Here is a 16,852-nt window from a genome sequence, read left to right as displayed (position 1 = left end):
TCAAGAGTGGTCCTACCATGGGTCCCATCCATTTCCGATGACAAGCAAAAATCTTTCCCTGCGTTGTCGTCAACAAGGTAGTCCACATCATCCATTCTAGTCCGAGTATGTCATTCTTTTGAACTCCTTCAAATGATCGATTTTGATTGCCTTAGGTTGGCATAACAAGTCTCAATGATCTATGTATCAAAAGTAATTCTTCTTGCCACTTAAGGGAATAATTCCATGAGTCACCTTTCCTAAGGTGCCCTGTTAGGGAATCATGGCGATTATTTCCTCGCTATCTTGAAACCATGCACCATCTTCTAAGCATGGAATCGTTGCCTTCTAATCTGAACCTTCGTCACCTGCTTCTTTCCATCGCCCCTCATATGTGTTTTGCCCCTCAGCTCAAGAGATGTTTCTACGTCTTGTTCCGTGGGTTGATCCTATGATCATTAAGATGATCCATTCCTGTGGAGTTATCTTGCTCTTCTGTCCCCGTGTCGGATGAAGTTCTCAAAGCAAGACGTCGAGATCAAGATGATGCAATGAATCAACATCCTCGAGAAGGACAGTTGGATCATGAAGATCGTGTTAGCTTTGCGTCCCCTCTGTCTTCTTACCACACGTCTTGAATCTCAGGACGAGATTCTTGTTTAGTAGGGGTGAGTTGTCACATCCCTAGCTTCTGGTAATGCACTAGGCTAGCCTCATGTGTGCATCATCTTTAATCTTGAAAGAAAGTTGAAATGGGGATGACAGAACCCCTAGCACCCCCCCTGAAACCAACTAGGGTTTACTAAAATTGGTTTCAATGAACCCAAAATGCCCTTCACAAAATGTTCATCATTTCTGGATTGGGCTAAAACCCCTGGCAAAAATGGTGCACACTTTTCTAGGACATTCTGGATTTTTGAATTAAATCATAAGTATTTGAATTTGGACATTTAAATTCTATAAAATATTTTAAATGTCCAAATAATCTTGAAAGCATTTGAGGGCTGTTGGAAATAGTTTCAAAAGTACCCACAATTATTTTCAGGATCTTACAAAACGAATTAGTATTTTTACTAATTCAAAACAGAGAAATATAATAGAAAACAGAAACAATTAAGAGAGAGAGAGAGAAGGCCACTGGGCCACTCACCTGGACCTACCTGGCAGCCCACCTGGCTGGCCCAGCTGGTGGCCTAGCCCACCAGGGCCCATGCCAGTCATCCTCTACCTCTGCCAGTAGGCAGAGGAGGGAGACAGCGCACGCGCGCGCCGTGGCGACACGCCACCTCCCTGCCTGCCTGTGTCCCTCGCCACCGCGACGCCTGAACCGCCTCCTCGGCCTCCCCTCGACCCCCCTGGACACCGCACTTTTTCCTCTCCGCCTCTCTCGCTGTTCCCCACCACAGCCGAGCGTGCTCGCCGCCGCCGACCGCCGCAGACGTGGCCACCGCCTTCCCCGTGCCTCTCCGACGTGTTCCCGTGCTACGCCCTGACCTTCTCTTCCTCTCACCGAGCCGCGCGACGCCGGAAGCCCTAAAACGCTGCCAACGCCGTCTTCTTCAACCTCGGTCCGCCGAGATCGCCGGCGACCGCACGCCGTCACCAACCCTTCCCCGAGCCCACCGAGCTTCTCTACGTGACCGCTGTGAGCCATTGACCTTCCCCCTCCTCTTCTTTTCTTTCCTCGTGCGCCGTAGCGACTGCACCGCGCTCACCCGCACGCGCCGCCGCCCGCGCTCATCGCCGGTGACACTCCGGTGACCATTTGGTCCCGGGCATGCGCCCAACGCGCTCCCCGCATCGTGTAGAGCCTTCTTAGCACCTCGTCACGCTCATTTGCGCACCGCAGCCCCATCCCCGCTTGCACCCGAGCTCCGGCCGCCGCAAACCTCGTCGCCGACGCTGCTCCCGGCCACCCCAGCCTCCGCTACCGTTGGGTGCGCCACTCCACCCTCTTCCCGTAGCTGCTCCCTACGCGCCAAAAGAGCCACTGTAGGTGGATCCCGACGCGCTCCCCCGCGTCCGGCCTCGCCGGCGGCTAAACGCCGGCGGGTTGACCGCTTTGACCGGCTGGGTTTGCCCCGTCTGCCCAGGGGTTTGACCCTCTCTCACACTGACATGCGGGCCCCGCCCGGCTAATTAATCTAGTTTAGGTTTAAACTTAATTAGTTTAACCTAGGTTAGTGCTAATTAAACTAGGTTAGTTTAGTTAGCCACTGACACGCGGGCCCCACTGGTCAGGTTTGACCTGGACCGGCCCTGTTGACCACTGACATCACAGTGATGTCATGCTGATGCAGTAATTCTTTCTGGAATTTAAATAAATCTTGAATGATTTATTTATTTCAGAAAATGTTATAAACTTCTAAAAATCATATAAAATCAACCATAACTCAGAATGAAATAAGTTATATATGGAAAATGATCAAAAAAATCCAATCTATCCATCTGTACTGGTTTCATGCATGTTAGAGCAACTTAACCTTGCTGTTTAGGTCAAACATGTTAATGCACTTATATGAACCCATAACTTGAGTTTGTATTTGAATCTTTGGTTCAAATAAGCTCAAAACCTTCTGGTTGTAGTTGCATTAGCCCAACACACTCATATTGCCATGTCATGATCATGCATCATATCGTGCATTGCATTGATTGTGTTTTCTCTCTGTTGCCGGTAATTGTCGCCTCTCAGTAGACGTTGCTTCGATGATGTGATCGATGACACCGATGGAGAACTATACTATCTTCGGAAGTGCCAGGCAAGCAAAAACCCCTTGTTCATTCCGATACAATCCCACTCTCTCGCTCCTGCTCTCTTTTACTGCATTAGGACAACAACGTTTCAACTGTTACATGCTGCGGTAGTTGAACCCCTTTCCTCTGCATGACCTGTCATTGCCACAGTAAATAGATGAAACCCACTAGCATGAGTAGGAGTTGTTTGAGCCCTGATGTGCCTACTCATTCATGCTTGTTTGTCATGCCTGCTATTGCTTAGAGTTGTGTCAGGTCTGATTCATCGGGGATGGATTGGAATGTGGTGAGCATGTCCTACTGTGTGAGAGCTAAGTGTGTGAACACGATTTGGTAAAGGTAGCGGTGAGAGGCCATGTAGGAGTACATGGTGGGTTGTCTCATTCCAGCCGTCCTCAGGAACTGAGTTCTGTGTTTGTGATCCATGAACAGTTACTACCACACATTGGGTTCCGGTAACTCGACCCCTCTCGACTTATTAATCAACATGATCTCTGTCCAGGAGTTGCAACTAGTTTCTGGTGTTTGTAGGTAGTGCTAGTAGTCTACTAAGTGGCACCCGGTACGGGTGGGCTTGGGACAGACTAGGCACAGTGGCCCGGTGTACCAAGTGGCACCCGGATGGTGGGCTTGGGAACCCTGCACACATCGTTTGGGGCCGTGAGCGACACCCCGGCCGGATCTCCTTGCGGATGGAACCCGAATAGGCGATAAACCTGGACGAGAGACTTGTGTGGTTAGTCAGGTCGTGGCCGACTCCCTTGCCAGGCTTCCGCTTGAAGGTTGCCGAGATACACGACGTGTACATGGTGGTAAGTGGCGAGAGCATGTGTGAAGAAGTACACCCCTGCAGGGTTAACATCATCTATTCGAATAGCCGTGTCCGCGGAAAAGGACTTCTGGGTTGCCTGTACAATTCATAGACAAGTGAAAGTGGGTACTCTAAAATGCGCAAGATAAGCGTGAGTGCTATGGATGGCGTTCTCGTAGGGAGACGGGAGCGGATCCATAGTGGTGTATTGATATGGTGAATATGTGGACTCGTGTGCGCCACCTCAAAAGAGTTGCTTGCAGTAGTAGTTCAGGTTAGCCACTGAGTCAAAGCTGGCTTGCTGCAGTTAAACTCCACTACCCCCTTTGTTGATACCGATGCATATGTAGTTAGTTCTGATGTAAGTCTTGCTGGGTACATTTGTACTCACGTTTGCCTATTTTATGTTTTGCAGAGAGACGTCAGTCTCGCTAGTAGTTCCGTGTGGACTTCGACGTTTAGCTTGATACCTCAGCTACGATCTTGTGCCCTCGGCAGGATCTGGTAGATAGTCAGGCTTCTCAGCCTTTTTCATTTGTAGATGTCTATACTCAGACATGTTAAGCTTCTGCATGTGCTTTGACTTGTATGCTCTGAATGTTGGGTCATGAGACCCATGTTTGTAATATCTCGCTCCTCGGAGCCTAATGAATAAGTACTTGGGTCGTAGAGTTATGTTGTGATGCCATGTTGTATTTACACATATCGAGCATATTGTGTGTATGATTGAAATGCTTGGTATGTGTGGGATCCGACAACCTAGTTGTTTATCCTTGGTAGCCTCTCTTATGGGGAAATGTAGTCTTGTGCTTCCATGAGCCATAGTAGTCCGCTACAGCCCGGCTCACCGGAGTCCTGCTAGCCCAGCACTACTGCTCCGAAACACTTGACTGGCCGGCATGTGATTCACTTCGTTCCTGTGTCTGTCCCTTCGGGGAAATGTCACGCGGTGACATCCGAAGTCCTGCCTAGCCTGCTACAGCCCAGGTTCCCGGAGTCCTGTTAGCCCAGTGCTACAGCCCGGATTCGCACGCTGCTGACCGACATGCTCGATGTTGATTCATGTATGCCTGTCCCCGTAAGTTAGTGCCACTTTGGGTTCACGACTAGTCATGTCGGCCCGGGTTCTGTCATATGGATGCTAGCGACACTATCATATACGTGAGCCAAAAGGCGCAAACGGTCCCGGGCCATGGTAAGGCGACACCCGTGGGAATACCGTGCGTGAGGCCACAAAGTGATATGAGGTGTTACTGGCTAGATCGATGTGACTTGGAATCAGGGTCCTGACACCCGAGGGGAGCCCCCAGCAAGGTAAGCTAAAGACATAAGCAAAAGGGATACATGCCACAGGGACGGACCCATGCGGCCTGGGAATAATGCAGCCCGAGGGGCGCTCCCAGCTGAACGAGCTTGGAAAATGTCACCTGGTTCTGTAGACGAAGTAGAGTTGGTGCAGCTGAAGGCGTGCGTCGAAGGAATGACTCTTCACGAGCCACCGGGGCCCTGAGCCTCGGGAGGTTCTGGGGGCTCGGGAGGTTCCCTGAAGACCATCTCCATCTCTTCCAGGACGGCATGGTACCTGGCCTCCGGAGCCGCCAGGACACGCCGCATGTTGCGGTGATAGGCTGACGCCACGCTCGGCAAGCCGAAGGGCACACGAACGTAGCTGTGTGGCGGGCCCTCGCAACGGCCCACACGCGAAGGCCAGAAACGCTCCTGAGATGCGGCCCTGTTGAGCCCTGGGACGTCGATGCAGACACGCAGCCCGGCATCCTCGCCTGGATGGGGAGCTGCGCCTCGTGAGCGGCTGTCGCCGCGCATGGCTCTTGCGTCTTGCAGTTCCTGAGTGGTCTTGGTGATGAACTCCTGAGTGGTGGGCACTCCTTGCCCTGTGTTATCCCGAGGGAAACGTGCCGCGAAGCACGCCTCCAAGTGGTGCCCAAGCGCCTCCCTCGTGAGGTTGGCAATGTCTGAGGCCCTCCAGAAGAGAGCCCCCGAGCCCTGCCCGAGGAGGACGCGCCTTCCTATGCGACAGAGGGAGGCGCCCCTGGAGCGGGCGCTGATCCTGACGAGGCTCCAGCTGCGTCGCCGCCCTCCTGAGATCCTGCTCGGCGTAGCTGCTTCTTCTACTTGGGGAGGGCCTCCGGAGGGAACTCACCTCTGCTGTCGGGGTCGTCGATTGCTGCGGCTTGGAAGGCGAGCTCGAGGGAGCACACTGCATCTCTTTCTTCACATGGGACCGTGATGATCCCGCCGCTTCCTGGCATCTTGAGGACGTTGTAGCCGTGATGGGTGACTGCCATGAACTTGGCCAGGGCCGGGTACCCGAGGATGGCATTGTACGGCAGGCGGATGTGTGCGACGTCGAAGTCGATGAGCTCGGTGCGGTAGTTCTTGCGCTCTCCGAAGGTGACAGGCAGGCGGACCTGCCCTATCGGTGTAGTGGAGCCGTCGGTTACTCCTGAGAAAGGCTTGGTAGGCTGAAGCTGCTCATACGGCCATACGGCACCTGGAGGTTGTCGAACGTGTTGACTGACAGGACGTTGAGCCCTGCGCCGCCATCGATGAGGGTCTTGGTAACCTGCACATTGCTGATGACTGGGGAGCACAACATCGGGAGGGCGCCGGCGGTGGCCGCACACTTGAGCTGATCTGCCGAGTTGAAAGTGATGGCGCACTGGGACCACTTGAGCGGGCGCGTGGCCTCGAGCTTGGGGAGCACCGCGTTCACCTCGCGAGCGAACTGTTTGAAGATGCGTTGAGAGGCTGGGGCCTGTGCGCCGCCCAAGATGCAAGCGATTGCACGCGGCTCCTGGAAGCCCCCAGCCCCCTCATCCTGATGGTGATCATCGTTCCTTCTTGGTGGCGGCAGCGGGGGAAGACCAGCGTTGCCCTGAGGGCAATCCTCACGAGGCTGGTCCCTCCAGGCGCCCTCGCGAGGATGGTCCTGCCAGTGGTCCTCACGAGGCCTGTCGCGCCACTCCTAGCGCGGGCCACGGTCGTCCCAGCGTCCGCCTCCATGTCCTCCTCCACGGCCGTGGCCCCGGTCGCTGCGGTCGGGGCATCGACCGAAACGTCCTTCGCGAATGGCTCTGAGCTCTTGACAGTCACTGGTGTTGTGGGTGTTCAGGTTGTGGAAGGCGTAGAACGGTCGGCTATTCTTGGATGACTCGGGCTGATCTCTGCCCCGCTTGGTGTCGGGCTCCACTGCTAGCACTGCCGCTTCCTTGCGCTTCACGTCCTTGGCCTTGGCTTTCTTCTCCTCTGTGCCCGCGGCTGGCAGCTCGAGGAGGGAGAGGCGCCCCTCCTCAGTTCTTGCGCACTTGGTCGCCAGGTTGAACAGCTCCTGAGACGTGCACAACTCCTCATGGATAGCGAGCTCTTCCTTCATCTTGATGTCACGGACGCCGTCTGAGAACGCGGAGATGATGGCCTCGTCCGTGACCTTGGGGATCTTGAGGCGAGTGTTGTTGAAGCGCTGGATGTACTTCTGGAGGGTCTCCCCTGGCTGTTGCTTGATGCGGCGCAGGTCAGCCGCGGCCGGCGGGCGGTCGCGGGTGCCCTGGAAGTTGGCGACGAAGCGGTCGCGCATCTCATCCCAGGAGGAGATCGAGCCGTGCTGCAGGTTCAGGAGCGAGGAGCGGGCACCATCCTTGAGAGCCATAGGGAACCAGTTCGCCATGACTTTCTCGTCGCCGTTGGCCGCTTAGATGCTCAACTCGTAGAGCTACAGGAACTCCGCGGGGTCGGCGGTGCCGTCGTAGCGAGGAGGCAGATCGGGCTTGAACTTGCCTGGCCAGGCGACGCTACACAGCTCGGGGGTGAAGGCGCGGCAGCCGGCCGTGGTTGCCGGGGCCCGCCTTGGAGGTGGAGCTTGGTCTTGATGAGGTCCGCGCGGCGCCACCGCAGGCGGCGCGCGGTCTTTACGAGGCGGCGCGGGGAACGCAGGTGCAGCTTCTCGCGGCCGAGGGATTTCTTGGCAGCTTCTCTCTTCGCGCGCGGGCACCGGACGTGGAGGATCACGTCGTGGGGCCGCGCGCCTTGGCGCCAAGGCGCAGTCTTGGGGCAGAGGTGGCGGAGGCGCGCCATGAGCCATATCGCCTGTGGCTGGCGGAGGGTGAGGCAGAGAGGGGGACGACGTTGGGGAGCCCCCTGCGGCGTGGACGAGCTCGGCGACGTGGTCGAGCCACTCCTCGTAGAGGTCGTCAACCGGGCGGTAGCGCAGGAGCTCGTTCGCGGCAAGGAGTGCGGCCCGCGCCTCCATGGGAACGCGGCATGCGTGAGACGAAGAACCGGTCGGGGTGAGCGACGGAGTGGCGGTGCGGCCGTCCTGCCGCACCGATGGATGCAGCGAGGATGCTTGCTGCTCGTTCCCTGCCGGGCCGGTGGCGGCGTTGGCGGCGGGAGACGGAGAACAACGAGGTGGCCTGCCGACGGGAGCCATCTGAGCAACGCGGGCGGTGAGGGCAGCCGGCGCTCAGCTCGATCACGGCGAGCGTCCTCCATGGAGACGACGGAGCGGCGAACCGACGGAAGGGAAGCTACGACGCACCCCTACCTGGCGCGCCAAATGTCGGATGTAGGGTTTCGGCAGGCCCTTAAGGTTCGAACTCTGGGGTGCGCGCGAAGTCTTTCCCTCCTACCGATCCATGCCCTAGCTCGCTAAGATCTCGCGGATGAACTCGACGAACTCGCAACACAGAAAGACACGAGATTTATACTGGTTCGGGCCACCGTTGTGGTGTAATACCCTACTCCAGTGTGTGTGGTGGTGGATTGCCTCTTGGGCTGATGATGAACAGTACAAGGGGAAGAACAGCCTCCTGAGGTTGAGGTGTTCTTGTGCTTGCCGGACTTGTGTGAGTGAGGACTTGATCAGAAGAGATCTCCCCCTACTGTGGTGGCTAGTTCTACTTATATAGGCCCTGGTCCTCTCCCCAAATATTGAGCGGGAAGGGAGCCAACAACGGTGGGCAAATTTGAAAGGGCACAACTAGTACAAGCTATCCTGACAAAAGTGGTCTTCGCCTGCGAAAGGCTCTGGTGGTGACGCCGTCTTGGGCTCCATGGTGACCTCCATCCTGCCGTCCTTCTGGTCTTGGTCTCGTTGCACCGATATGGCAACCTTTGCCTGATGCCTCGGTACTCCTCACCTGCGCTTGCCTCCTTAGCACCAAAGAGGAAATAAGGACGTTGTGCGCGCTGGCGCCCGCGTGGTCCGATTGTCATGGCTCACGTCACGAGAGCCTCGTGAGGTTTGCCCTGCCTTGATATCTCTGCTCCTCGTGAGCCTGCCTGGCTAGGCCACTCCCGAGGAGGTCTTGCGTCGTCCGCCTCGTGAGGGTCTTGGATGCCTTGTTGATGAAGATGGGCCGTACGGCCCGCTGGCTTAGCCACGCCGTGGGCCGCAGGCAAGCAAGTCTGGGGACCCCCATTCCCAGAACGCCGACAATCGTCAATGGCATCAGATTCAACACCCACGATTTCTTCATCAGACAACTTGCTGCATCTGGGATTGATCTGTTTGGCCTGAAGTTCTATGCTCCATGGGTGATGCGCGTGATCAAGCTCCATTCTTCTGTTGACTATCAGCCCTCAGCGCGCAACCATCTTGTCTTTCTACCCGAGGTTGATCTATCCGTTGAAGCCATCTACCCCCGAGCCTGTCAAGGAGCCGCTATATCTTCATAATGCTGATCATCAAAGCTTCACACAGCCAATGGAGGGAATTCTTGTTCCTAATGCTGCAACTCCTGCTTATCCTCTGGCTGGCAACATGCGTGTGCCCCATCATGCAAACACCAAAGCCACTGACAGTACAATTGCTCAAAGGCCTCGGAAGCGTTCTCGTGTACTCAATGACCGAGAGCTTCTTGTGGCCTTACATCAGAAACAGGATAAGCATCATGACTGGCTCAAGCGTCAGATGCAGAGTATCTTGGTGGATGTCAATCGCATTCGGAACTTGGCCACCAAGAACTCGTTTGTTGCCCATGAGGCCTGTCGGCGGTCCTGGAAGAGTCTCACACTACTCTGTCCTGAAGCTGATCTTCGCGACGATGGCTTCACTGAGGACTTCAAATTTGACTCCAGGCCTCCCCAAAATGCAAGTTGGCGTCGCACTTCCGCAATAGAAGATTCTGAGTATTCATCTTCGGCTGCAACTATTGTTGCGAGAGTCGTTGATGAAGAAGACGATGCCACTTCACCAACCATGGCTTCACTGCATCTCGACACTGCATCAGGGCCGTCTGCACCACCGAACTCCAGGGTCGACCCTGCACCTTCATCTACTCTTGATGGGAACGAGTAGATACTCTATGTCTTCAAACCTTTTTGGTCATTACTAACAAAAGGGGGAGAAGCTTATGAGTTGATAGTCTTCAAGCGGGTCCTTATGGGTGGTTGCATTATTTTTGCTAAGTTTTTACAACTCTCGTCTTTTGAAACATTTGGTTCTCTGAGTTGTAACACTTAAACTCGATGGTCGTCTGCTACTTTTTTTGCCACTTTGTGATGCGATGATAAATCCCGCATGAAGTCATTCCGCAGACGTCCATTTTTCATTATGCATGTCATTATCTTCGCTATCTTTTTATATGCATGATTAATTGTCTTCATAAGTTGAAGAGGATCTCCACAAAGTAAAACCTACCATGTGCATTTGCATTCAAAAGCAAACTACATATATGCACATCTTCAGGGGGAGCCTTTCACTTCTTATGAAGACAATGCCTGAATTCTTAACTTTCACATACTTTTATCCCCATTGAGAACTTCAACCAGTTTGTCATCAATCACCAAAAAGGGGGAGATTGTAAGTGCATCTAGTGCCACCCCTAGTTGGTTTTGGAGTATTGACGACAAACTTGGTTGAGGACTAATGTGTTTATGAGAATTGCAGGATAACACAGGTAGTAGTCCCATATTGATTCTGTTTACCTACCAGAGATGACCCCTAAAAATGTGTGAAGACATTGAAGACAATGGTGGTCAGTGAAGATATTCACACTGAAGATTATGACATGAGAAGACATCGCGTGAAGACTATGGAGTGCGACGACATAGTTGTTTCGTAGTTTCCTTTTCTTCTTTGTTGAGTCATAGGAACCACCGTACTGTTAAGTGGGGTCCAAGTGAACAAAGTCAGAGTGATTGATGTGATGCTCAACCAAATCCTATGTCTTCGAGCGAAGACAATGAGAGCAAATCTTATCCAGAGCTGGATGAGTCAGCTTTACTTGTAGCCCAAGTCAAGCTGCCGCGTGTGTTTGAAATCTGACCGTTCGACACGTGTCAGTTCCTTAGTGACCCAGGGTCATTTTGGACATATCAGGTCGGGTTGCCTCCTGGCTATAAATAGCCCACCCCCTACACCATAAATTGGTGGCTGCTCAGAGTTAGTGCACGGCTTTTGTCGTTTGAGAGCGACCCACCTCCGAAGCATTTGAGAGAGAGATCCTTGCGAGGATAAAGCCTAAAACACCCAGAGCCAAAGAGTGTTAGGCATCACTGAAGTCTTTCTGTCCGCGTGATCTGAAGACTTGTTACACTTGAGGATTGTGAATCCTCCAGCCGGTTAGGCGTCGCGTTCTGAGCATCCAAGAGTCATTGTGGATTGCCGGTGAACGAAGTCTATGAAGGTTTGGAAGTCTACCTTCAAGACTTACCAGAGTGATTGGGCGAGGACTAAGTGTCCTTAGCTCAAGGGGAATAAGGTGAAGACGCGGTCTTCTAAGTTGAATCTCAGCATCCCTAACCAGACGTACAGTTGTCACAGCAACTGGAACTGGTCCAACAAATCCTTGTCCTCACCAAGCAACTGGTTATATCCTTTACCTCTCTTTACATATAGTTTGTCTTCGTGAAGTCATTGCCTGCCTGTTTGATCTGATTGTCTTCACTGAGTGAAAACTGTTGTTGTTTGGCTTCATACTATCTTCCATCCTGATCCATACTACTTAGCTGCTAATAGTCTTCTTGCTTTCACTTCATTGCTTACTTGACTATGGTCGGTCTAGTGTAGTCTACCTTCCGCTGCATATCAATAGGTTTATTTCTACTGTTTGTCTTCAAAGCCCCCGTGTTTTGAAGACTTTCATAAAAATCGCCTATTCACCCCCCCTCTAGTCGATAACTAGCACTTTCACATAGTTCCACAAACAAGTCACATACTTATTGATACATATCATTGATGATGTTCAAGGACAATACAAAGGACTCATGAATACATATGGAAATATCATCATAACATGATTGCCTCTAGGGCATGTCTCCAACAGCACCGATATGGAAACCTTTGCTTGATTCCTCGGGACTCCGCCCCTACGCTTACCTCCTTAGCACCAAAGAGGAAACTGGTACACTGTGCCCGCTGGCGCCCGCCTGGCCTTGGTCATCATGGCTCACGTCATATGAACCTCGCGAGGTCCACCTTGCATTAATATCTCCACTCCTCAGGAGCCAGCCTAGTGAGGCCACCCTCAGGGAAGTCTTGGTGCCGTCTGCCTCGCGAGGCTTGGCCCCTCACGAGGGTCTTGAGTTGTTGCTGCTGAAGCTAGGCCGTACCGGGCCGTTGACGGAGCCACGCCGTGGGCCGCAGGCAGGCAAGTCTGGGTACCCCCGTTCCTAGGACGCCGACAGATACACCTCCCAAAATGTTTTTATCTCTAAGTTTTTCGCTTTGAGCTCTGGCACCTCTACAAATTCCTACTTCCCACTGCGAAGGGCCTTTCTTTTACTTTATGCAATTTTTATTTTTGAATTTGAGTCTCCATCTTCTCTTATAAAAGCACCAACTAGGAGGCAATATGATCGTACTTGAGTATTGGGTGTAGCTAATATGCGAGTGTGTTTCATGAGTGGATCAATGATTGAGCATGATGGGCTAGGGATAACTTATTTTAGCATTCATATTTTGAAAGACATGGTTGCTTGTTGATATGCTTGAGTATTTAAGTTGTCATGTCAAAACTAGACTATTGCTTTGAACAATATAAAAGTCCAAATGTCCATGCTATAAAGAAAAGAATATGGTATGACATGTTAGGCATCATTCCACATCAAGAATTCTGTTTTTATCACTTACCTACTCGAGGACGAGTAGGAGTTAAGCTTGGGGATGCTTGATACGTCTCCAACGTATCTATAATTTTTTATTGTTCCATGCTGTTATATTATCAATCTAGGATGTTTTATAATCATTTTATAGTCATTTTATATCATTTTTTGGTACTAACCTATTGGCATAGTGCCAAGTGCCAGTTGCTGTTTTCTGCATGTTTTTTACATCGCAGGAGATAAATACCAAACGGAGTCCAAATGCAATGAAACTTTACGGAGTTTTTTTATGGACCAGAAGACACCTAATGGGCCAAGGCTGCGCCTGGGGGTGCTCCGAGGAGAGCACAACCCACCAGGGCGCTCCAGGAGGCCCAGGCGCGCCCTGGTGGGTTGTGCCCACCTCGGGTGCCCCCCGGACCACCTATTTGCTCTATAAATACCCCAATATTCCAGAAACCCTAGGGGAGTCGACGAAAATCAATTCCAGCCGCCGCAGAGTCCAGAACCACCAAATCCAATCTAGACACCATCTCGGATGGGGTTCACCACCTCCATTGGTGCCTCTCCGATGATGTGTGAGTAGTTCTTTGTAGACCTTCGGGTCCGTAGTTAGTAGCTAGATGGCTTCCTCTCTCTCGCTGAATTCTCAATACAATGGTCTCTTGGAGATACATATGATGTAACTCTTTTTGCGGCGTGTTTGTTGGGATCGGATGAACTTTGAGTTTATGATCAGATCTATATTTTTATATCCATGAAAGTATTTGAGTTTCTTTGATCTCTTTTATGCGTGATTGCTTATAGCCTCGTATTTCTTCTCCAATATTTGGGTTTTGTTTGGCCAACTTGATCTATTTACCTTGCAATGGGAAGAGATGCTTTGTAGTGGGTTCGATCTTACGGTGCTTGATCCCAGTGACAGAAAGGGAACCGACACGTATGTATCGTTGCTACTAAGGATAAAATGATGGGGGTCTATCTCTACATAGATAGATCTTGTCTACATCATGCCATCATTCTTATTGCATTACTCCGTTTCTCCATGAACTTAATACACTAGATGCATGCTGTATAGCGGTCGATGTGTGGAGTAATAGTAGTAGATGCAGGCAGGAGTCACTCTACTAATCTTGGACGTGATGCCTATATAATGATCATTGCCTGGATATCGTCATGATTATTTGAAGTTCCATCAATTGCCCAACAGTAATTTGTTTACCCACCATTTGCTATTTTTCTCGAGAGAAGCCACTCGTGAAACCTACGTCCCCCGGATCTCTTTCTCATATTATTTGCCTTCGCGATCTATTTTATTTGCCTTTTATTTTCAGATCTATTAAACTAAAAATACAAAAATACCTCGCTGCGTTTTATTCCTATTTATTTTATTTGGCATTCGATCTATCAATCCACTACAATTTTATTCACGTCTGTTTGCCTATCTTGAGGCGTCGTTACCCGAAAAGGGATTAACAACCCCTTTAACACGTCGGGTTGCGAGGATTTGTTATCTGTGTGTAGGGGCTGTTTACGTTGTGTTGCTTGGTTCTCCTACTGGTTCGATAACCTTGGTTTCATATCTGAGGGAAATACCTACCGCTGCTGTGCTGCATCATCCCTTCCTCTTTGGGGAAAATACCGACGTAGCTTCGAGCCACATCATTCAGTTCCATCTCCTGCATAAGGATTAGCTAGCAGTTGTTCTATCATACCCGAAGGAATTTCATAACCAATATTTTCAGTAGGTGCAGTAGGTTGAGGGGAAACTAATTGTGCTTCTGGTCGAGGTGAAGATACCCCGAACAAACCCCTCAAAGGATTGTTTTCCATAGTAACAAGTGACAATAAATTTCAGCACACTATATAAATGTTTTCCTTACCGATTTCCACTTACCAAGAGCGCTTCACTCCCCGGCAACGGCGCCAGAAAAGAGCCTTGATGACCCACAAGTATAGGGGATCAATCGTAGTCCTTCCGATAAGCAAGAGTGTCGAACCCAACGAGGAGCAGAAGGAAATGACAAATGGTTTTCAGCAAGGTAATGTCTGCAAGCACTGAAATTGTCGATAACAAGTTGTTTGGAAACAAGATAATTTGTAACAAGTAACTAACGGTAACGGTAAATAAAGTGCAGCAAGGTAGCCCAATCCTTTTGTGGCAAAGGACATGCCAAAACGGTATCTTATAATAAGCAAAGTGTTCTTGAGGATACATGGGAATTTCACCATGTCACTTTCATCATGTTGTCTTAATTCGCGTTCGCTACTTTGATAATTTGATATGTGGGTGGACCGGTGCTTAGGTGCTATTCTTACTTGAACAAACCTCCTATTTATGATTAACCCCCTCACAAGCATCCGCAACTACAAGAAAAGTATTAAGATAAAATCTAACCATAGCATTAAACTTTTGGATCCAAATCGTTCCCTTACGAAATAGCGCATAAACTAGGGTTTAAGCTTCTGTCACTCTAGCAAACCATCATCTAATAACTACTCCACAATGCATTTCCTTAGGCCCAAATATGGTGAAGTGCCATGTAGTCGACGTTCACATGACACCACTAAGGGAATCACAACACACATATCATCAAAATATCGAACACATATCAAGTTCACATGATTACTTGCAACATGACTTCTCCCGTGACCTCAAGAACAAAAGTAACTACTCACAAATGATAATCATGCTCAAGATCAGAGGGGTATTAAATAGCATAATGGATCTGAACATATGATCTTCCACCAAATAAACCATATAGTAATCAACTACTAGATGTAATCAACACTACTAGTCACCCACAAGTACCAATTTGAGGTTCCGATACAAAGATTGAACACAAGAGATGAATTAGGGTTTGAGAGGAGATGGTGCTATTGAAGATGTTGATGGAGATGTCCCTCCCCAAGATGGGAGAGTTGTTGGTGATGACAATGACGATGGTTTCCCCCTACGGGAGGGAAGTTCCCTCGGCGGAATCGCTCCGCTGGAGGGCAAAAGTGTTTCTGCCCAAGTTCCGCCTCGAGACAGCGGCGCTTCGTCCCGAAAGTCCCCCTCTGATTTTTTTTCTAGGTCAAAATGACCTATATACCAGAAGATGGGCATCGGAGGTGGGCCGAGGAGGGCACAACCCACCAGTGCGCGCCCTGGTGTCTTGTGCTCACCAGGGTGGCCCCCTCATTTACTTCATTATTTTTCATATATTCCAAAACAATTCTTCGTAAAATTTCAGCTCATTTGAAGATGTGCAGAATAGGTAACTCTGACGTAGCTTTTTCAGGTCCAGAATTCCAGCTGTCGGCATTCTCCCTCTTTGTGTAAACCTTGCATATTATGAGAGAAAAGACATTAAAAATAATCAAAAAAGCATTATTATATATAAAAACATTGTAAATAACAGTAGGAAATCATGATGCAAAATGAACGTATCAGTGTACTCTCTCTCACCCCGCTGCAATCTCTACTTAAACATGGTGTTTGATTCCGATGATGTGTTGCATCTCTGTTATGTGTGAGTAGTTTCTTCTTGTCCTATCGTTAATTGTGATATGCTATGGTTGATATGAGTTGTATGTTATTTTGGTGTTGTCCTTTGGTGCCCATCATCTCGCACAAACATGTGGGGTTCCCGCTGTAGGGTGTTGCAACATGTTAATAATTTGCTTATAGTGGGTTGTGGGAGTGATAGGAACCTAAACCCGAGTTCGCGAATTGTTGCTTATGGGATTAAATGGGATTTAGAACTTAGTGCTATGGTTGTGGTTTACCTCAATCGTTGCAGATGCTTGCTAGAGTTCCAATATAAGAACATATGACTCAAGTACAAAAAGTATATTAGCTTAGGCTTCTTTCTTATAAGTATGATGAGTATCACTATCGTTTCATATCCAGTTATCTAGGGTCAATCATTTTCTTTTTTGTTCTTTCAAAACCATTTACTTCATTATCTTTTATTAACACAACACCTACTCTTTTATTATCTCACAAAGCTATTTTTTTATTCTCGTAAAGTAGTTTTATCCCTTTGTTCTAGGTAAAGCAAACATTTAGTGTGTGTAGAGTTATATCAACGTTTGACAGAACTTGAGAGAATATTAATTATACCTTTAGCTCCTCGTTGAGTTCGACACTCTTACTTATCAAAAATGCTACAACTGATCCCTTACACTTATGGGTTATCACGGCGGCTCCACCTCCTCAAATATCACATCATCCAAATCTTCATCCCCAACCCTATTTCC

Source organism: Triticum aestivum, chromosome 4D (genome assembly GCF_018294505.1).
Source record: "Triticum aestivum cultivar Chinese Spring chromosome 4D, IWGSC CS RefSeq v2.1, whole genome shotgun sequence".
NCBI classification, from domain to species: domain Eukaryota; kingdom Viridiplantae; phylum Streptophyta; class Magnoliopsida; order Poales; family Poaceae; genus Triticum; species Triticum aestivum.
Note: the sequence above shows the minus strand (reverse complement) of the source record.